This window comes from Callospermophilus lateralis, chromosome 13, assembly GCF_048772815.1.
Source record: "Callospermophilus lateralis isolate mCalLat2 chromosome 13, mCalLat2.hap1, whole genome shotgun sequence".
NCBI lineage: Eukaryota > Metazoa > Chordata > Mammalia > Rodentia > Sciuridae > Callospermophilus > Callospermophilus lateralis.
Window position 1 is genome coordinate 52202133 of NC_135317.1, and position 24186 is coordinate 52226318.

The following is a 24186-nucleotide window of genomic DNA, read 5'->3' on the forward strand; positions in this document are numbered from 1 at the left end:
AAAATAAGTATATTTGATGTAAAATTCATTTTCCCAGTCTCAAAATGAGATCCCCAGTACTTGATTTTTAAAAAAAATATGAAAAACAAAATACATGAAGAAACTAACCTTTACCACTAAGTTTTAGGTTTCAAGGGGAGTGATTCTCCAAATACAATATTTAGACACCATTTGGTTTGTAGAAAAGAACAAATGAATCAGGCTGAGAATCAGAAATTCTTCTTTTGGGTTCTTTTATTGCTCTAAGCCTCAATTACATCTTTGTCTTTTTTTTTTTTTTTTGTAGGTCTAAATGAAACTATTGCAGGGATTTCTAATCGGATATCAATCACAGACAGTCTTACCAACAAATTATTTTAAATGTCAGGCACAGTTCTAGGACCTATAATATGATAATTCCTAGATCCACATACACACTCTGGATAGAGAGATGATAGATAGCTTCCATGAAAGACTTTGTAGCCCAGGTCTGAGAGAGGAACCAATACACAGCCTTTAGCAGCCAGTCATGTAAAGGACTGTCCCTCTTCACAGAAGTGCTTTACACAAGGCCATACCCCTCCTGGGTGTCTACAACCTAACAACAGCCAATGGAAAGGCATAAAGACCTTCCCTTTTCAACTCTACTTGGGACAATGCTAAAGCTCCCCATGGGATCTCCATCACTGGGCCTACACTGAAGCTCAACATCACCCTTCCCTCAGCCTTGCTTCTTCTTCTCCTTTCTAAATGTTAGTTCCAAGGATATGTTTTCCTTAACACCCTATATCCAAACTCAACTACAGTCCGCTTCCTGTACATACATACATACACACATATTTTTAAAAATCCCTGCTGAGGACAAACATGTTATCAGTCAGTTGTTAAAACTAGCACTTTCATGGGTATAGTCTGCATCCCTGTGCCACCAACAGTTCTTGGAGGGAAGGAAAAGACAGACAAAATGGAACCTGGAAGTAAGTGTCACTCTGCTTCTGCTGAACATCCCATGCTATTGTTTCTACCTACCTCCAGGAGTACTGTTTGGGATCAGCTCCTGAAAGGGCAGATGTTCTGACATGTGCCAGTAAAAAAAGGAGGAGCTGAGAATGGGAAATCTTCAGAAGTAGGCAGAGGAACTCCCTACATAGCCTTCCCTCCCTGATTCAGAGCACATTCCTAATTTTGCTTCAAGTCATAAAACACTTGATGTAAAAAGCAGCTCTTTGCTGGTGTGAGGATCATTCCCATCCACACTCCTCATCCAAGGCATCTTGGAAGTAGATCCATCAGGCAAATCTGGGAAGTTATTTTAAATGCACAAACTAACACCTCTGTCAGGGGTCAGCAATTACTGGCCCGTGGCTGCCATCTGTTTATACATGGCCCACAAGCTAAGAATGATTTTTAGCCTTCTCAATGCTTGAAATAAAAATATAGCATTTCATGATATGTGAAAATTACCTGAAATCTAAATTTTAGTGCCTATCAGTAAACTTTTATTAGAACATAGCCAAAATTATTTAGTTACATATTGTCTGCTGAGAGCCATAGCCAAGTTGGAATGATGCATGGCATTTTTGCCAGAACAGGAGTGGTTGAGAGGTGACTCTAGCAAGTCATTGAGATGATAATGGTTATGTTAAGCTGTGTATCCAATTGTATATTAGACCCCTGCTGTCCGCCTGGACCTGCTACTTTGGAGTTCTCACATTACTTTGCACTACTTTGGAGTTCTCGCAGGGATTCCCGGAGAGTTCCCATTGGTTGGGGAAGTGCGAGAGGAGGGATTTTCCGGAGGAGGGATTTCCGGTTGGTGTGGTGTGTCCTGGAAGAAGGCTGCGTGCGTGGCATTCTTGGGGGTTCGGAAATAAAGTTTGTTCCTGCTTCAGTGGCTCGTGATTTGTGCCCAGCCAGACTGCAGCAATTGTCTATGGCTGCTGTTGCACTATAAGAGTTCAGGGATATGAGATGGCCTACCAAGTCAAACATGTTCATTATATGGTCCTTTGCAGAAAGTCTACTGACTCCAGAGCTTTGTGATTTAGGGTTCCATAGGCATAGTACCACATGTTTCCTTATTGATGATTAATTACCTCAATTTGGGTAGTCCCATAGCTAGACATGCTACATATATACCTGTCTATCAAGTCTCTCACAAAACACTAAATACCTTCAACAGAAGTACATAATGATTTATAGACTCCAATTTAGACTCAAAACAAGGGCCATATTTCTTCACATCTATTTAGTTCAAAATATCTGCCTTAAGTATAAAACTGGAAAATAATATTTGTCAAATAAATGGAGTCATTTCAATGTTGAATTGATGAATGAGTGAATGTTCATCTTTTAACATACAGGCATTAGGGAAATGTACCAATCATGATGATGCCTGTTTTAGTGTAAAGAGTATTTTATATCTGCACCAAAAAATAAGGTAGAAAATATTTCCCTGATCTTTTCCTTAGGAGTTCAGGTTTTACTATCATTCCTGAGTCAGTGACTTTGATATAATAACACTTACTCCTCAAATACCTAAAATTATAGGGTCAAATGAAGATGCGAAGTACAATTTTCAACCCCAAAGACCACTTAAAAGGTCAACTAAACAAGTGCCTAGCATTCCTAAATGCGCTGAAAATCATAAAAATCAATTTTTCTACAAATCCTTCCATGAAGCCATTTATCAGCCTCTTCATGCATCAATTTATGCAATATTTATAAAATAGCACCCAGGAGCTTATGTCTCTTATTTTTCCAGATACATTAAGCTTCAAGGAGTTTACAAATTCCACAAACACCATATGGAGGCCACAAAGGAATAATAATTGTTTTATCTTTTAAGTTATTTGTGAACACATAATCCATTTTTATTATATCAGTTGCCTGCCTAGGAAATTATGCTTCCTCTTCTGCCTATTCTGGCCTTAAAAGCCTTTCATAATTTAATCCCACCTGATCTGTTCAACATCAGATTCTATTACCCACCTGCTTTCACCCTATGTCTTCCACCTGTCTCATAAAAATATTTACTCTTTTTCTTATTCACCATTTGTTTTCATTAACTCTGTGTCCTCTGCATGTACTGTTTCTCCTACCCAGAATCCTTCTCTTACTGACAAAACCTACATATCCTTCCAGAACAGCTCAACTATAGATGCCTTCCAACTGTTCCAGGCAGAAATAGCAATTCTTTCCACTCATCCTTCTGTCTACCCACCCAGTTCACTTGTTTATTACTTATTGAGTGAAGATATTGGGCATCTACTGAATACTCAAAAATAAGCTATTTCTGTCTGGTTAAATTTGGCATGAAAACATAAGCCAAATACTATGGAATCAAGAAGTATATCATAGAAGAAGGACAACTGAACCAGACTGGGAAGAGACCAGTTTGGAAAGTATTTCTAAGAGGTGACTGGTGCTAAGAAACATATAATGTTACGTTCATGCAGAACAAGGAATATGCAGGCAAGTGCATGAGAGATGGAAAGGAGAGAAGGGGAGGTGTTCTGGGCCTAAGGTCCAGTCAGTGGAAAACTGGAGCACCTCTAGGAAAGGTAAATCAATATGGCAGGAAGAAAAATCTGCTGCTTGGGCCATTTTTGTCATACATACTTCTGTAGAGCACTTACAACTTCACGTCATCAATAAGTAATAGGGATCTAAGGTGACTGAATTAGCTAATAGGGACCAGAGTTTCCTCTATCTCTTATAACCTATCACACATAGAATTTCAATCTGGAAACATTTAGGGTTCAGCATTGCCATAGAAGGGACTTGGGAAAAGCAATTTTCATCACTCTTGCCTGATCATCATGTGGTTCAGACCATGCCTCGGCCAGTGGTATCAATAAAGTGCCTTTATTCTGAAAGTCCAAAGAACACTGTGTAAGATTTCAGCCTCTGTACAAAATTTGCGTCAGACGTTGAACCATCGACATTATGTGGTTCCTCTTCCAAGTGAGGAGAAGTGAGTGAGTCATCACCTGAATGTTAAGTGGACCAAGGTGAAACAAGTGGAAAATCAAGAACTGGGACACAGAATGTGTGTTCAAATTTAAAATAGAATGCTGTTGTAATTCATGCTCACAGAATTCCTTGTCAGTTTTACATAGTGGCTCTTGACACATATTTTCATTTATACCTTAAAATAAGAACTAATTATCATAGTAACCAGTCAATTTAGAGTTAATATGGTGATTAGACAATTTGATACCAAATGGCCCCAGAGTTGGGAAGGAGCTGTGTGTTTGTGGTACAGTTCCACCTTAATAAACCTTTTCACTGAAATTTTCTCTTTTCCTGACCTTTCCTGACCTTATCAAACTATCCAGGCCTTATTGTTGGTAGCTGGTCTTTTCAAAGTGGATTCATGTTTTTGGCCACATTTTGTTGCTTTGGGATCAGAAGGTATATGGTAAATAATGCATTTTAAATTTGTTCAGGCATGAAATGACAATCTACAGAAACTATGAAGAACTACTCATCCAATAAAACACTCTCTTTCAGGAGACATTTCAAAGTAGAAACTACATTATTCTAAGGTTTGTCTGTATGTGCCTATGCAGCTGTGTAAGAATAACTTAAATATAATATTTGATGGACTTTAGCCATGAGAAGGAATCATAGTTATCAGTGTATCCATAATCAGCAGTCACATATAGGTTCTTCTGCTGCTGACACAGGAAAGACGATTGCACAAACAGAATCTCCATTCAGATCTGGTAATTGTTATCTGACTAGTGTTTTTAAAACATGATTTAAAATATTTATACAAATAGCATGGACTATAACACCATTACTAATAATAATTAATAATCTAATGTTCATTTCATTAAATGCCAGGAAGCTGGCTTGACATCGTATGTCTATCATCTCATTTAATTATAACTGTTCCATCTAGTAGTCATTGGTAGTATAGATAGGAAAACTGAGACTTAAAATTGTAAGTTTCTTTCTCATGTTCACACAGCTAATAAATAGAAGAGCAGAGTTTGTACTAAAGCAATCTAACTCGGCTTGTAAACTAAGCTTCTAGTCCATCAACAATTGCCACCTTTGTAAAAGCCTGTATCATAGTTACAATGCAGATTTGGAGACGGCACATTGAAGATGATAGTATAAATTTAAAAAAAAATGTCAAAGCTAGAAGTTAAACTGTCTTGTGATTTACTGCTATATAATAGGAGCAGATAGGCGCAATGTTGGATTAGACACCGGCTCCATGGCCAGGAAGACATAAACACTGGTGGTTTAAAACAGCTATGAGTTAGAAAAAGTTTTAATCAGAGGAAGCCAGGAAAACAAGGGGCCTGAGAAAGCCTTAGCTGTGACTTTACATCAGAGTAGAGAGGGCAAATTAGTCCATCCTATGTTTAACCCAGTTCTGTGGAAATGATTGCACGTGCCCCTTTTTCAAACACATGGTCACTGAGTCGATATCTTATTTTGTCTGAAAAGAAAATTTGCATTAACAAGAACACACAGGTTTCCAGCACCCTTAGCCAATACTGTTTTTTTTTTTTTTTTACTGAAAATTAATAAATTTTGCCCTGATTTATGTGCCAATAGTACAAGCTATGAGGATGTGCATTTGCATGCTGAAGGATGAGTTGACTCTCTGTGTGCTAACCAAATCAAGACTCCACGTCTGCAAGTCAGGGCCAGTCCATAGGGCACAGTGAGGTGACCTCCTTGAAGCCAAATTCAGTAACTCTTTGGGAGGAGGAGGATGTCAGTCCCTGGCAATTCCAAGAGCTCCCTTTGTGCCTCCCACTGAAAACTCCTAAAACCCAATCAAGTGAAATTGGAATTTTATTCCAACACAACAGAATAGATACTTTGAAGGTCAATAATTTCCCCCCATTACCTTCCTATTATCTTTCTGGAGTTTGAGACTTAACACTCTTCAAATAAAATGTCATTTTGGTCAGGTACAAGAAACACACGGACTGGATGTCAGAAAATCAAAGAACACTGGCTCTGTTGGAGATTTCAACAAGATGGTCAATGCTAGTCACAACAATCCTTCCAGAGGGCTGAACCTGAAGGCCAGGACCAGAGAGAGGTAAAAGGATGAAAAGCACAGCAGGGTTTTTAACAACATGCTCAGTGGGATCTCCTTAACAGATGGGCATGTTCCTAGTTCTCAGTCCAGACAGACACACCAGACATCACTCACTTTTAAAGAAAGATTTTACACAAAATGAATTCACATTGCTCTGAACATGTTAAACACAAAATAATGCTGGGTACGCTTCATTTTTCAAGAACTTCGGCTTTCAAGAAATATTTGCCATACTTCTCTGAAGGATGCATTCCAATTGACTGTGACCAACAAAATAAGAATATATATTTTATTCTTTACTGGGATTTATCAGTTTTAGTTTTATCATAGTCTTCTTACAGGAGAGAAAAAAATATTGGAGTAGCAAACAGTTGGTGTGAACAGTCACTAGACTGTCACATTGAAATGCTTGGACACTAGTAATTATACCCAATATCTTGGTTTCATTTTGGTGAAACTTCTTTGTTGGTGGGCCTTGTTGTAGGGGTTCTGTGTTAGGGATTGGGGTCTCTGATAAACTTTGTGATTGTGGCATGCTTGGTGGCTAGGAAATTTCTGGGCAAAGGCACAAAATGCCTGGCTGCTAGGAAATTTCTGAGTAAAAGACACAGGATGCCTGGCCACTCTAGCAATGTTCTTCACAAGGAAGTTCTGTATTAAGAGTTTTATCCATTTTTACCTTGATCTTAGGCACATAACTCCTGGGAATAAAGGTTCTTGCGTGCTAGATAACTACAATGTTTCACCAAGCTCTGGTGCCCCTGGATACTGTATACTGTAACTGTGGAATATAACTGCAGAATAAGCAACCTTACTGATACTCTAAACAATAAGGTAGTTATGGTACTAATGACCTAATATAACCTATTGGTATAAATAAACATGGCCGCTTGGGAAGCAACCACTTCCTTTCCTTCCTCTGTACCTTGTCTCTGTGTCCCCCTTTTTTATTTTCCTTACACCCTCTCACATTTTTCAAGGTATTCTCATATAGAAAAATAAACTTGCATAACATCCAAAGGTTTCGAGCAGTTTGACTACCTCAGCTCTACATGATGTGATGCTTCATTATTTCCCATGAGAAATTAATATAGATAATTTTCATTATCCTGTGAGGTAATGAAAATTCCTTTGGGCAGAGTCCAGCAGCAGAAAGAAGCATAAATGACAAATTATGGAGATGGTCCTCTTTCATGTAACTATACCAAATTTTATAAGAAATAGGTTTTTGAGATCATTACCCAAGCAATTACCATATTTCATACATCCAGAGTAGAAAGTATGGTTCTGAAAAGTGAAGCAAATAGTTGATCAGAGAGTCATGTAGGTCAGAGTCTGATAGAATCAAAATAATGTTGGCCAAATACAATACATATTGATGGTGGTGGTAGTAGTCCTTTGTTTAATTTTTTATTAATACTTGTTTCTATGACACTGAAAAAGCAGTAATTTAATACCTTATCATGTACTTAACACCATGAAGAAAAGAAAAAATGAAATCTACTGCTTTGCTATTATATTGCTGTACTCAGTGGCAGAGATAAGAGGAGCACAAACTAAATGTTCTCTGTAAGCAAAAGAGTTACATATAAAAAAAAAAATTGAAGAAAAAGCCCAGTGGAAAGTATGCACTTTGCTGAGACTCTTTCTGCATTGTTTTTAATCTTCCCCCACATCTATGGCATCTCCTACAAGAAGGGACAAAAAAACCTTGGAATCTTTTTATTTTTCTCTCCTGATATTTTGTAATAATTAGCAGTAACTCCTATAATGCTTTATGCAAACCTCCACTGTAGCACTTTAACATTATAATTATTTGCTTCAGTGCCTGTCTCTCCCAAAAGACCATCTAAGTAGGGGTAGGTGTGGGGGATAAGACTGTCTTAATCATCTTTTCATATCCAGTTTCAGTTCCTGATATGTACCAAATGTTCACTAAGGTTTTTTTTATACAACAAGATGACAGGTTGAAAACTCAATTGTCTACAGGAGGGCCCAGATAGTAACATCACCAGCTCTGTGAAGATGAGGAGTAAGGTGACTGTCTCTCTGAGGAGCCCATGACCCATCTAACTAGAGCCAATCTGGAACTGTGGCAAAAACTACCAGCTTGCCCTCACATTCTAACTTTTCCAGAAAAACCAGATAATTGAGTAGTAATGTGATATTTTCTACATTTAAAAATACTGTACAAATCAAACATCATATATCCACTAGCCAGATTCTGCCCACTGGCCCTCAGTTTGCAATGCATACTTGGGATCAGCTCATTCTAATAATAACACTTTTTTTTTTTGACAGTCTTAACTTTAGGAACTATTCTAATGGTTACCAATAAGGTCTTACATAATATGAACATCACTAGAAAGCATCTTCCTCAAATGACTGTAATCATAAACACAGACTTAAATTATGCCATCCACATACCATCCAGTTGGGTCAAAGTTCCATTCTATCCCATTCAAATCTTCAGCTGCCTCTGGGTAAAGGGTTCACTCATTTATGGGAATTCTCTTCATCTAATGGACTTATTTTTGTAAGGAGCTAGAAGACTTAGCTATTAACACCACAGTATGAGGTAAAGACTAAATTTGTATAGGACTTGATGGGCACAGCAGTTTATATTTTTAACCAACACTCATTTAGACAGTAGAATATATGGGATGGATAATATACACAAAGATATTTTATATTTCATTTTTAATATACACAAATATATTTTAACTACCACAAACACTTAATCATTACATAATATGTTTTGAACTCTGTGCCAGAAATTAAACAAACAATGTTTAAAAAGAAGAAACCTTGTCTCAACCCTCAAAGCCTATACTGGAGAACAGTGATTTTTGAAGTTTGGCTTCCATTTCAGAAGCATTAGCCTCATCTACGGAGAACTGTTAGAAATGCAAATTCTTTCCAAGTGTTGTGGAGCCGGTGGTCCCAGCTACTGGGGAGATTGAGGAGAGAGCATCACTGCAGCCCTGGAGTTCAATCCTTGGCCCCCATCTCAGAATCTCAGATCCACCAAATCTGAAAGTCAGGGGGGAGCCCAGTAATTTGTGTTTTCATGAGCCCTTTCGCTGATTCTGATACAAGTTCATGTCTGAGAAGCATCCTTCTAGAGGAGAACATAATAAAATAACTAGCTCAGCTTGATGGTGCACATCTGTAATCCCAGCAACTCAGGAGGCTGAGGTAGGAGGATTGCAGGTTCCTAGGCCAATCTCAAGATGTAGTGAAAACCCTGTCTCAAAATAAAAAAATAAAAAGGGATGGGGATGTTGCTTAGTGGTTGAGTACACCTGGGTTCAATCCCAGTTCCACATACAAAAAACAAAATCAAAATAAAAAATAAACTAGTATACTCTCCCAGGGTTGTCATAACAAATTACCACAAACTATATGGCTTAGGAAAATTATTTTCCTAATGTTTCACAGTCCATAGTCAGAAATTAAAGTGTGTGTCAGCAGGGCCACCCTCTCTCCAAAGGCTCTAGGGAAAAATCCTTCCTTACCAATTCCAGCATTCCTTGGCTCATGGGAGCATAACTCCTATCTTTGACTCTATCTTTATGAGGTATTCTCCCTTATTTTTCTTTGGGTCCTCTCTTTGTCTTTTGAGGATACCAGTCATTGGATTTGGGACTCACACTAAATCCAGTATGATGTTATCCCTAGGTCATTAATTAATTACATCTGCAAAGACCCTATCTCCAAACAAGTTTATATTCTGACATTGGTGGCAGACATGAATTTTAAGGAGAGGCAAGCACTCTACCGCTAAGCCACAATCCCAGCCCCGAAATGCTGTATATTTTATATAAATATATAGAAAACTATACACATGTATATTGATGCAAATGTTCCATAAGTTTTGCTTTTTAAGAAACTCATGTGTTTGTTCCATCCTTATGCATATGGGAATGTGATAATGTATTTGTATTTCTTTAGTCGTTAATAAAAAACAGATATTGTTGCTTTGAATCCACTGTATATATTTTTTCTCATAGCTAATGCAATATGACTTCATCACTTATTAGGTATTAAATGAGGCATTTATATGTCAATCAGAAGTGAATTTGGGTGTAATACATACATGGTTTCTTTATAAGAACTTGGTTTGGCTTCCTTCCGTGAGGGTTAGTTTGTGTATGTGAGTGTATTTATAATTGGTATCCCCAGGGCCTAGGATGGTTCTCAACTAGCCCATTTCTCACATTATCTCAGCTGAGAAAAGGCAGCTGTAGGTATAAAAGAATATGCCCTAATCTCAATGGATCTCTTGGTCACATCGCTAAGGGAAACCTCCCATGACTGTTGACAGTTACCCTGTAGGTCCCCTTTCAGAAAAGCCATCATCCATCAGCAGGGTGGGACAGCCATATAACACAGACAACACAGCAAATTCAGATTCTGGCTCTTCTAGAATCTGCTTACATTCACTACTACCAAGTTTATCAGTTTCTCTACAAAGTGTTCCAATCACTACTCAGGCTTTTGTTGATAATGAGTTTTCAAAGATCTGAAATAGATAAAAGAACTGAATTTTCATGTATATGCCCTTCTATCCAGTCTCCCTCCTTTTATTTGCCAGGAGGACAATAACTCTAAAATAAAAACAAAACATTTACTTTAAAAGAAAAACCTGGATTAATCAACCCTGAATTTTATGATCAAATACAATTATCATTTAATATGTTTTCATTCTACAACTTCACAGTCATTCTGAAAAGACTCACCTCAAACCTGTTTGGAGACAGAGTCAGAATAAGAGAGCCTGCAAATCCCTTATGCACATATTTTTATACACACTCATTACAAACTTACTGTGGACGTGAGGCAGAATAGTGGGATGTACAAGGTTTATCATTTTTGCCCTCAAGGTTACCACTCTGCCAGAAGAGGCAGCTGGCAGAATGATTATGCAATTATAAATATGGGCTGATATACAAAAGGCTACTGAAGACAGGGAGGAGCAGAGTAGCTTGCTGGGCAACAGAGAAGGTTTCCCTACTTGTGTAGCACAGACAATCACTCTAGTTTCAGAGTTAAAAATTGTTTACCTTACATTTTAGGAAAACTAACATTGCTCTTAATAGGCTTAGATTTCTATTTTCTCTTTTAAATTGCATTTCATTCAAGTCCTCAGGATTTAATATTAGAAACAATAATGTCATGTTTTTAGACTATGAGAAGTGACTGGTGATGGCAATAATCTAATTAGACAGCAAAGTGCTCTAAAGCCACTTAATGATTTAATGTAGGAGCCATCAGTCCTACAAACCTTAATCATCAACAAAAAATTACTGCCTTGCTTCACACTTTATAATAACAATCACGAGTCATTAAAATAAGGTTAAATTATATTCATTATGCGTTATTTAATGAAGGAGAGAAACACGTTACATATTTTCAAAATGTTTCTGTGAAATTAGTTATTTTTAATGCTATCTAAATAGGTAAAACCTTCAAAATTTCATTCATCAAATATATTATGTTCTCATAACGTTAGGAAAAGCAAATATTACCATACCAAAAAGAAATCATCACATTACATCTGAATAGAGTTATTAGTGGCCTCCAAAGTTGTTTCTCTCTCTCTCTTCTATCTCTGTTTCTCTCTGACTCTCTCATTTCTCACAACAATCCCATTAGACAGACATGGTTCCCATTGTGCCAATGAAAGCCAAAAGCCACCTATTCTTAGTCATGTCAACAACTTAGTTTTTTTTTTTTACTTCCATAAATGTTTTTCCACTTATCCATCTTTTTATTCACTGCACTCATCTATGAACATTAATAGGACCCAGCATCATGAAATAAAATGCCAGAAAATTTAAATATAAATGTTTATCTTTTTTCATAGTATAACATGCTTCCAAAATCCTCTGCAATTGGATCTTATAGTAATAAGTGAATCCTAGACGATTTTAAATTACCATATAAGGAAATAAGATCTATCATTGAATGACACATGAGAATACCTCAGGCATCTGGAGCAATGGATTAAACATGTACCAAACCCATCAGTGAGAGAGGCACACGAAATGGGTGGAATTTCAGTATCCCCTGTGTGTTCCTCAGACAATTAGCCATGATTTCAACAACTTTGGAGTGTTGTTAGTCACTGAGTTCAGTAGGTGAACTACAAAACAAAACCTAAAACCAACCAAAGTGAATGCATCCTGTAAACAGATGAATGGACTAACTGTGCTTCTTTTTTCCTTGGGCTGTTTTAATGTTATATAGGTTTGTGCTCTTCTTGAAACTGCCCACTTAACAACCCAGAAAGAAGAGGACAGCCTTCACAGTTTAATAAACAAAAGATCATGGGATACAAAGTTTAGAAGGAATGATTACCCCAGGTCTTCAGTAACTTATGGTTTCTCTATCAGGAACCCATGTGTACTGGAAGCTGCTTGCTCCTGTTCTGTGTTGTCAAGGCACTTGTTAGTCTTGTCTTCTGTTTTCTAATACTGCCAAGTTATTATAAATTTTTTGTTTTTTTAAAAAAAGCATATATGGGGGCTGGGGCTGGGGCTGGGCTCAATATTAGAGCCCCTGCCTACCACACGTGAGGCACTAGGTTCAATCCTCAGCACCACATAAAAATTAAAAAAAAAAAAAGACGTTGTGTCCACTGAAAACTAAAAAATAAATATTAAAAATTCTCTCTCTCTCTAATAAATAAATAAATAAAATATTGTGTCCATCTACAACTAAAAAAAATATCTATTTTTTTAAAAAAGAAGCACATATGACAATCTAGATTCCAGAGTCTTTCTTGGTATTGCCGGTTGTGCTTTTGGGTAAGTAAACATACTGATTTTGATAAGAAAAATGCAAAACTAGCAAAATCATAAAATAAAACATAGGTATTATGTTCATGATTTGAGATAATTACATTCACTGGTAGAAAAAAAAATGTACTGTCTTCAATTCAAATACCAAACAGGAAGAGGATGGCAAAGAATAGTATATTCTTAGAATTTGTGCCTTTAAAAAAAACTATGTGACTAATGTTAAGGGACAACCTACAGGTTAAGGGCATGGAGACAGCAAGTTAGCCTTGCATTAGAAAAACTTATTCAGGGTTTGAACTAATAACACAGGGACAAAGCAAATCTGGTTCTGTGTCTAAATTCAGTCTTAGTTTTGATAGGTTAGTTGATTTGCTGGCGACTTTAAAAACCTTAAATCATTGCCATCATCAAACCTTGAGAAATGAGTCACCTATTTCTGTCAAGTGGAAAGAGGACAGAATCAACAGGGAAGAAAATTTTATTTTCAGACTTCAGATGTAATGCAACAAACAGGGAGCTTATTTACCAGGAAACATTTGGGGTTTTTTCCAGAATTTTTAGTGTTCCCTAATATACTCTGAATTTATAATGTCTCCCAAAGGCCCATATGTTAAAGCCTGGATTGCCAGGGTGATGCTATTGGGAACTGGCAGAACCTTCATAAGGTGGGACCACGTGGAAGGAAGTTAAGTCACAGGGACAATGTATGTGAAGAAAATTGTGAGAGCCCAATCCCATCCTATGCCTCCCTTAAATTTCTGGCCACCATAAGGTAAAGCAGCTTACTTCCTTCCTATGAGCTCAAAGCAACAGGGCCAATTGACCATGTACTAACACTTCAGAAAATATGACTCAAAATTAACCTTTCGTTTCCTAAAAAAAAAAAAAAAAAATGTATTTATCTCAAGTATTACAGTAACAGAAAGTTGAGCAACACCGTCCCTTAAATAACATGAAAGGCAAGCAATTTTAAGGATCTATATTGCCATCAGGTCTCTTTTCCCTGAAACTTTTGCCATAAAAAGGAGCCAAGGAACTTGTTTGGCATAACTAGGTGGTCCCAGGAAGGAAAACATAGATTGCCTGTCACAAGTTTTCCCTTTAGTGATTATTAGACCATTTTGGTATCTGAAATACAGCTTCCATGTTATTTTATTTATAACAATCATGCAGGATGAATATTGTCATCCTAATTTTTCAGATGCATAAACTAAGGCCCAGAGGTTTTATAACACTTGCCCAAGTCCCTCATTCATAAAGTGATGATCTAGGATTTGTGCTTCAGTCTTTGACCTTCATCCCCTGGCCTATAGGTTAGGTCTCTTCTTCCAGTGACACTTGAAACTCTCATTACCTGACCCTTCCTTTCTTTTCCTACACAAATGACGAGGCCTACCTCATGAGATCATGGGGTTGATATGAACATTAAATACAATGTATATAAACATAATTTATGAATTTTACAGACAAATGTTTTTATTTTAATATCTATAAAAAGTATCATTGATTGGTCTAAGAGAATAGTGGTTATTTGGGTTTAGATTATCTATTTTTATGGTAATATAAATATTACCAACCTTTGTTTCCAGTCCTCTACCTCCAAACACTGCCCTCTCCAATCTGGAGAATCCTGAAGATTTATAGTGAAATATGCAGCTGTGAAGCCCACATTCTCATTCTCCAAAGACACATTCAGCCACACACCTACTCATATGTTAATCCAGAGGAAGAATACATGAGAAAACACTATTCATACTTCTGAGTCAGTTTTATCCTAACACCCATAATACTCCTAGACTTTGAACAATCAAAGTTGCAAATTATTCCCAAGTGCAATGACTTCATATGATCGATACGAGTTACAGGACTTGCCACCTACTCTGAGGTCTACTGGAAGCAAGCCAAAGAAAAATATGAGCTCAGATCCATCTTTTTTGTGGATAGGTTGGGGACTTATTACTACTTCTCCCAAGTTTGATTAGGCTTCATAAAATTAACTTTTCCATTTTCCATCATCTGCCTATTTCTTATGTGGGTAAGCAGCCAAATCCAGCTAGTCAGTATGCAGACAAGGTCTGATGGCAACAGACTTTTCCAACATTTTTTAATGGTCCTAAGACAAATACAATTTTGAGCTAAAGGCCTTCTTTGATGTATACTACTATATTGAGAAAATTGAAAATATGATACAGAAAAGCTCTACCATATTTATTACACTCCACTAAAGCAGTTTCCATGTGCTACAATCAGAGATAAAGACAGGCAGACAGACGAACACAGAGTATTCAAAATTTAGCAAAAAATGTAGTTACACGGGAGGCAATTCTTTCCTTTTCTCTTATGTCCTGTGATCCACAGGAAAAGCACTCCTATAAGGTGGGGCTCTGTGAGCCTGTGAAGAACAGTTACAAGCAAATTATGGAGACTTTTAGTGTATTTAAAGGGGAAGATGTTTTCCATGTGTTGCTAGACTCCAATGCACAGAAAACAGGAGAAGGGAGTATCTGAGTAAAAGAGGCCAAGCTTACATCCTATTACGCATTAGCAATGTGTTAAGATTCTCTGGTGTGTTTATATCACAGAACATAGAAGAGAGTAATGGGAGATTAGTTAGCTGCTACAGTCAGTAATCACCTCAGCCTCTATTTTGGATGAAAGTTGTCTGGCTCTCGAATGTCACTTTCCTCATTCACTGGTACCTGAGTAGCTTCCCAGGACAGATCAACCTCTGTAGAGCCTTTCCTCCAAGGTTGATGAGTTTTCACGGATCTCAAAGTGCTTGGAAACTAGGAGTGGAAATGAACCTTTGTGTAAATGCCAGAATGCTAGACAGAATATACTTCAGTACCGTAAGAACGTAGTAGGCGAGTATGACAGTTCAGAGGGAGGAGTGTGCAAAGCTGTGTGGTAGCAGAGCACGTACAGAAGAGGAAAAGGAGCTTACGCTGTCAGTAAAAAATAAATCTGTAAAGATCTCTGAGGTATGTGCCTAAGATGAAACCTTATTTCATGACAGGGAACACATAATGGTTGAGGAGGAGGAAACGAGTGTTGCAAGGGAAAGGAAAAGCCATGATCAATCACATCAAGACAGAAATGTATGGAGCAAGTTCAGAGACTCATTCAGCAAGAGAAACAGTGGATGAAGAACAGTGATTTAAAGATTAGTGATTCTCCATCAGGAATTACCCTAAGTAATTTACATGCAACATCTTGCTCAGCTTTGTTATAAAGTAATTACCAGAATAAGTGGAGAATAATCACCACGGCCACTTTACAAATGGAAATGCAGATTTACTGTAGTCAACTGGCCAATGTGCCTAGAAAGAGAGATTAGTTAGCACTCCTCAGACATCCTGAGAGCCTTCTTTTGAAGAAAACCATGAGAGATAAGGTTGTAAAGGCGAGTTGAAGGTTGAAATCAGGAACCCTAATCTAAAGATAAGATACAGAAGCCATAGAGGATGAATATTACCAAAGTTGAGCTTTGGAAAGTCAAAAGCTGTCCTGGAAACTTTTTAAAACTAGGTTTTTCATTTATTTACTTGATTCACCTACCAAAAGGGTGGAGGAAAAAGTGCTTAGTTATTTCTGAGTCAGTATCTGTAAAGGGCTCGTTTCATCCCCACACCCCCAGACTCATTTTAGTCACCCAGAAAATTGAAATGAACTTTTCTAAATGACTGAGAATCCTAAACCCAGAAGCAGTGTAGGATTAGTGAGGGGCTAAGAGCTGGGTTCAACCAACAAGATAGTAAACAGGTGTTGGGGTTTATATTTCACACAAAGAGGTAAGAAACTGCATTTGGAGCCATCCAACCTTCCCACTATAGGAAATTGTAGGCATATCCGTTTTCTATGGAAAAAGATACTGTACACTAAAGACTTACATTTTGACAGAAGGATGGAAAACCGGAAGAGTGAAGTCTTGTTGAAGCCTTCTCCAGCCTACTTTGCTCATTCCTTCCTCAGAAACACTGAGATTGGGTGGGAGGCCCTCTCCCACAAAAAAAAAAAAAAAAAAAAATCCATGTGGCTGTGCCTTTCAAGTTCTAAAACGGCCAGGAGTAGAGCTGTCATATCATCATCTCACCAAACTGAACAGGACACCAAGGGTCATGTGTAGAGAGCTCAGTCCTAAACTTAAGCAACTGACAGAATGAAAGTGTCAATTACTAAAATAGGAAAAACTGAGAAGGAAGAGAAGTTCAGTTTAGTTACATTATGTTTGAGATGATACTGGCAATAAGATGGAGGGTGAAATAGTATTTGGATATGTAAGTCAAGAATCTAGGAGAGAGATGGATATTAGAGATATACATCTGGAAATCATCAGCACGGGATGCACTTAAAAACCATGGAATTAGCTATGATCATTACTGAGAGAGCAAGTGTAGAGAAGGGACTGTGGCCCAAGAACAGACCCGGAAACTCAAGGTGAGTAGTCAGCAAGAGACAAGAAAGTAGGAGAAAAAAACAATAGAATATAAGCCCAAAGAAGCCAAGAAAAGGAAGTGTTTCAAGAATGAGGACATAGAGAACAGCATATGATGTGGCTGAAATACTGCATAAGATGAAGGCATATTTGAGCTCTCCCAAATGTATTAATTTCCTTTCTTTTGATATAGTATCTAAAGAATGCATACCAGTTTTTACTGATACACCAGAACTCAATTACTCATTCTCAATATTTGAAATTATAGAAATGGGCTTTTTACTAATTGCCATCTTCACTTATAGTTTTTACATAAGGTATAGATCTAATTGTAGGATTCTAAAGGTGCCTGCAACTCATCCCAAAGACATGTTAATTACCATCCATCAAGAGCTGTCACTGGCTACATATCTACTGCATATCTACTGAGCTATAAGATCTATGAGGATGGAAATGTGCCTAATATGTTCAAACATATAGTTTTAGAACTTAATAGATGTTTAATGTTTACTAGATTTTCAAAAATATTGGTTAATAGCATAATTTAATCAATCACTGGTATAAGAACTAAAGGGAGATTAGTTAGCACTCCTGTTTGACTTTCTGCAAAGAGGCAGCCGGCAATTCAGCACTATCACGGACAGGTGTAGAACATCTCTCCTAATGGAACTACATCACCGTCTGGCTCCCAAGGCTTTCAGTACTCATAGTATTTACTATGAATTAAATCTTCACATGCACGTGATTCACTACCACATAGATTCAGATGGACAAAAGGTGACCTACAGTCTCTCCCAACAAAGTAATTGTGAATGCAAAGTCTAAAAATACAAAAATCTGGCACATGTTTATTCAGCTTTTTCATTTTTGTGACCAAAAGCCCTCACAAAAACAATTTTAGAGGAGGAAAAGTTTATTTGGCACTCACAGTTTCAGAGGTTTCAGTCCATAACTTGGCTTGATATGAAGCAGAATATCATGGCAGAAGGGTGTGAGAGAGGAAAGCAGCTCAGGACATCACACCAGAAAGCAGAGAGAGAGAGAGACTCCCCTCATCGTGGACAGAACATCTACCCCAAAGGCACGCCCTCAATGACCCATCTCCTCCAGCCACACTCTACCTGCCTATAGTTACCACCCAGTTAAAACCCATCAAGGGATTAATGCACTGATTAGGGTTAGGCCCTCATTTCACCTCTAAACTTCTTTGCAGTCTTACATGTCAGCATATTAATTCAATTTCCACCAAATTCCATGAGATGTAATTTGTCAAAAGTTTTCACTAATATGGTGGGTTATTAGCATTAGAGTAAGGAGATAGATACGGGTGAGACGGGCAAGAGGCATATCCAACCACCCTTTGTGGTTTTGGACATATGCTGTTATGCCCTCGAGGTTTTACTGGTGTGTTTAACTCCTCCATTGAGAGGAGTATACAAGAAAAAATTACCTTCCTTTTTTCTCACAAAGGAGTCAGATATGTGCAGTACCTAATGATTGTGTGACTTGGACTTCATTATAATATCATTTACATTGCAGTTTTTATCCCCTTCTGGACTTTTGGAAAATTGATAGGATATTTTCAAGATGGCTGACCCTGCACAGGTTCATCTCAAGACCCAAAAGGGAGAGAAGAAAAATCAGGAAGTAGAACAAAAAGGACCACTCACTATTAAATAAATATGAGGAGAAAGGACTTGCATTGTATAAAAACCAAAATTGTGAGCAAAGAATGCTCACCACCTCTTGGTGAAGCTCACTCCACCTCCTTTGGAGTGTGCTATACTTCTGCTTTGCTTTAAAAAAAAAAACCTGCTCCTTCTTAAACTGCTTGAATCAAGTCTGAGTATCTTAATTGAAATCTTTTTTTTTTGAGACAGAAAATGAGGACTTCCCCTCCCCCTACTCCCTGCCCTATAAAAATGTGTGGCCAGTTTTAGTGACAGTACTGGAAAATTATATATACATATATATATAATCATACTCGTAAAATCTAATTTCATAACATGCAGTGTTAACTAACAATCAATTAGAAATGAGAAAACAAAATGTTATGTGGTCCTATGTAATTAATGTGCTCCAAGGATGAGATTGATCCAAATCATCAGGGGAATCTTTGGTAAATACAGAAAGTGGAAGATAAACCAAGTATAACATTAAGTGTGTGTGTGTGTATGTTGTGTATGTTATAATCACCACTGAAATAATAATTATCAGACTATATTGCTGTATGGAATATCTTGAGATTATTTCATGGCAAAGCGTAATGTTGATAAAAAGATCTCTAGACAACAACTTGCATGTGGGACAATGGTCCCAAGTAGAGAAGAAGATTTCTATTCCTGTACTTACTTTTCTTTCTCCGCTCCCTGCCCGCCACCCCCCTGCACTGTGCCAGCAGCCTACATGCAGAGGCCAGGAAATGGTTTGGGGCCACAGTTTGCTCTGGCATGGGACACTATGAGAGACCCAGGAGGACGGGTCTGCCATAAATCCAAACCCATGCATCTTACTTTTCTTAATAGTATCATCTTCTTTAACAAGGAGAACTGAATTGTAGAAAGAGTATTAGATCAGGAGTGAAAAGACATGGAGTCAAACTTGAATGTGCCCTTTCCAAGGTCATCTTTCTAAAGGGAAGTAAAGAGGTCGGAGCCTCTGGAAGCAGAAACACCTGCCATTCATTCATTTCAGTCTTATAAGACTGGATTTCTTAATCTGTAAACTGGAAAGAAGAATAGCATCTCTGAAAATTTAAATGGATATTACTAAGTGAAAGAAGTCAATCTGGAAAAGAAGTCAACCAAAGTATGGTTCCAACTATGACATTCTAGAAAAAGCAAAACTATTGTGACAGTAAAATGATCAGTGTTTGCTAAAGGTTAGGAGGCAGAGAAAGATGAATAGGTGGAGCATAGAGAATTTTTAAGGCAGTGAAAGAGGATTCATACAATTCAAAAATTTGTACAAACCCAGAGAATGTACAACATTAAGAATAAATACTTGATCTCACTCTAGTCAGAATGGCAGCTATTATGAAGACAAACAACAATAGGTGTTGGAGAGGATGTGTGGGGAAAGGTACACTCATACACTACTGGTGGGACTGCAAATTGGTGCAGCCAATATGGAAAGCAATATGGAGATTTTTTGGAAAATTGGGAATGGAACCACCATTTGACCCAGATATCCCTCTCCTTGGTATATGTCCAAAAGACTTAAAAACAGCATACTACAGGGACACAGCCACATTAATGTTTATAGCAGCACAATTCACAATAGCTAAACTGTGGAACCAACCTAGATGCCTTTCAATAGATGAATGGATTAAAAAAATGTGGCATATGTACACAGTGGAATATTACTCAGCAACAAAAGAGAATAAAATCATGACATCTGCAGGTAAATGGATGGAGTTAGAGAAGATAATGCTAAGTGAAGTTAGCCAATCCCAAAAAACCAAATACCAAATGTTTTGTCTGATATAAGGAGGCTGATTCATAGTGGGATAGGGAGAGGGAGCATGGGAGGAAAGACAAACTCTGAAGAGGACAGAGAGGTGGGAGGGGAAGGAAGTGGGTATAGGGTTAGAAATGATGGTAGAATGTGATGAACATTATTATCCAAAATACATGTATGAAGACACAGGTTGGTGGGAATATACTTTGTATACAACCAGAGATATGAAAATTGTGCTCTATATGTGTAATAAGAATTGTAATGCATTCTGCTGTCATATATAAATAAAAAAATTAGTAAGAAAGGAATGGATTACTGATACATGCTGCAAAATGGTTAAGTCAAAGAAGCCAAATATTGTGGGATTCCACTTATGTGAAAAGTCCAGAATTGACAAATTTATAGAGACAGACAGCATATTAGTAATTATTTAGGGGTCTTAGGGTGAGAAGATAAGGATTGACTGCTAAAGTGTATGGAAATTCTTTTAGGAAGTTAAAAATGTTCTAAAATTAGATTTTTGTGATTGTTGTACAAGACTGTGAATACATTAAAAACATTGAACTATACAATTTAAATAGGTGAATCATGGGTAAATTATATTTTAATAAAGCTGTCTTTTAAAAAAAGAATAAATACTATTGTAAACTATGGACCTTAAGTTATCATGATGCCTAGATTAATTAATTGAACAAATTACTATTATTTTGTTAGCAATTCCACTATTCTGATGAGATTTGTTGACAATGAGAGGGGCTGCACATACATGAGAGCAAGGGTACATGGAAAATATCTGTAACAAAAAAGAATAGTATACAGATAAAATACGAAAGGATCTGGCACAGAGTCTACCAATAGTTGATGTTCAATAAGTAAATGCTATTACTGCATCTTATTTCTTAGCCTACTGCAGACCAGACACTGGTTTAGAATTAGAATTAATTAGAATGAAATTAATTAGAATGAAATGTCAGAGCCTCTACAAGTCATAGTGGTGGTGGCACAATGTTACAGAGGAAAACAGAAGAAAGATAGAAATGCAGCATGAGAATTCAAAATATGTGTTGTTCTGAGACTATGTGGTAAGGGAGAAAACAGGACTCTGTATTTTAACAGTACAGAGCATTACTATCAATGATGCAATGTAAAAAACAAAATAGGGCCACTGGGCTAAGAAAAGTTAGGTTGAATTCCTGCTCTCCCCGCTTCCCACTTTATTTCAGAACCTTTACTAACTCCCTTCAATTCCCAGAACTGGATCCCATTATCAGTACCAGCAACAGGCCCGACTACTCTATTCTACAGCAGCAAAAAGGATGAGGGCCTCTCTGACCTGGCCCATCCTGTTGTAAATAACTTAGTAGGTCCCATAGAAACCCAAAGAACAATAAATAACACTTCACTTGTTACAACTGAAAATGATCAGTCTCTTTCAACCATAAAAATGGAGACAATACACACCTCAAAAGGCAACAGAGAGAACTGAATGAAGTAATGCACACGAAGCTTTAGCACAGCCCCATAAATGCTAGTGTGTATATAAATACTTTCTAAATTGACAGCTGACACTCTCAAGTGTCATCATGGAGCTACACTTGCTGCTATTCTTACCTTGCTATTGTGTCTCTGTTCTGCACACTGAGCAGAATTCTATTCCATTCCTGAGCATTACCTATGCCAGGTCTTGTGAGTGAGCTGTTTCTTAACAAAGCATTTGACACATATGGGCTCTCATAAAAATCTTCTGAAAGAAAGAATGGATAAATACACACGTATTTCTCCCTTGTCTCCAATCATTTGCTTCATTTTGGCAACCCTTTTTATCTCTGGATCCTGTTTAATGCTTGCTGGTCCCTTATCCAGAGCCTGAAGCCCACACTCAGCAGTGAGTCTGGTAGCTGGGTCCTTTTTTTCATTGAAGATCACCCAATTAACATTTCCTTCCTGCCTGGACATACAGGTATACCATGACCCAGCTTCTTAGCCTTTGGATGTCATTCATGTACTATTATACTATTTCTTCTTGAAACCTCTATAGTAGTTATTTCCCTGGATTAATAATTGCAGTACAATTTGGGTGTCTGCCTGCCTGTGGCACTTGATTTTTGCTATCAATGCCTGCAAAAGGCTCAGCTTAATCACCATATTCTCCATCTCAGCAGCCACAACTAAGATCTTTCAGAGCTGGTCCACTCAACTGAAAATAATTAAATAGGCCCTGTAGATACCCAAGGTACAATAAATCCTGCTCCATTTGTCACAATTGTGGTGACCTCCGGAATTCAATCTAGAAGATAGATGGGTCAGGTTTGCAAGAAATAATCTGCATATGTATTAAGAAGTCTCCTGGAGAAAAAAAAATTACTCCCAAGAAAAAAAGAACTAAGATGGGTCAAGTACAAAATTTAGACTGCATTAAAGAAAAATGATTCCATGAGTTCAAATATGTCCTCTGGTCCAGCTTTCTGATATGTTCCTATCTGAGTTCTAAAAAGAAAGTGGGAGGAAGAGGTTATATGTAGAAAAACACTGGAAAATGTAGGAGAACCACATGGGCACCATGTGGAAAAGAGAACACTAAGAGGGTTTTCATTTTACTTGGTACACAAAGGATATCAGAATCTGGCATCTCTTAGGAATCTATAGAATAAGATACCGTGGTGGCCTTACTCTCAGAAAAGAGGCAGCAATAGCTAAAAGAAGTGAGAGTGGCACCACAAAGAAGCAGTTGGACTAACAGAGAACAGAAAATTATCCATTGATAGCAGCTCACTCACTTATGGGTCCTGGAAATACAAGTGAGGTACTTCCAAGCAGAGGTTATACCAGAAAAACCAATGATGATGATGATGATAGTAATAATAATGCATTTTCCTATATCATTTGGGTACTGTACTCAAAGATGGTAACCAGTCTGATTAATAAATCAGCAAAAGAATGAAGAGTGCAGTATTTTGCTAGGGATTATGATTCTACAATTATTAGTAAGACCAAGAGTCAAGAAAAACATATATTATCTAGCCACTTTGTTAGAAATAACAGAAAAATTATATTCATTTATTCATCTATTTATTTTAAAAATCATCCCTAAGGACATAACTACATATCAGGTTGCTATAACAAGAAACAGATGATTCAGTCCCTAGAGGAAATCTCACATATATTTCAAACATAGTAGTATTTTATGTGCTATGACAGAGACATGAAGTGATATGGGAGCTTGGACCTATCTACTGTGGATAAAAGCAATTCATAGAAGTTTGGTTGAAAACATAACCTTTGGAGTGGACATTCCCAAGCAAATAAAAGAGGAAAATATACACTGTGAAGAATAATTTTTCAGGGTTCTAAAGTAAGTACATGAGAAAAAAAATCAGGTACAGTTAAATTTACCCTTATATATTCCTAAAATAATCCATGAAGTATACATGGAT

At 37.3% G+C, this 24186-nt stretch overlaps 1 protein-coding gene and 1 non-coding gene across 7 annotated transcripts in view; both read right to left on the bottom strand.

The window, feature by feature from the left end:
* The window catches only part of Rgs7 (regulator of G protein signaling 7), a 438832-nt gene that overhangs the window by 265588 nt on the left and 149058 nt on the right, over window positions 1–24186 (bottom strand). The gene's annotated exons all lie outside the window — the stretch shown is intronic.
* Window positions 19664–19799, bottom strand: LOC143379729 (small nucleolar RNA SNORA42/SNORA80 family). The gene has a single exon (XR_013088515.1). It is a non-coding gene; the product is annotated as a small nucleolar RNA SNORA42/SNORA80 family (small nucleolar RNA).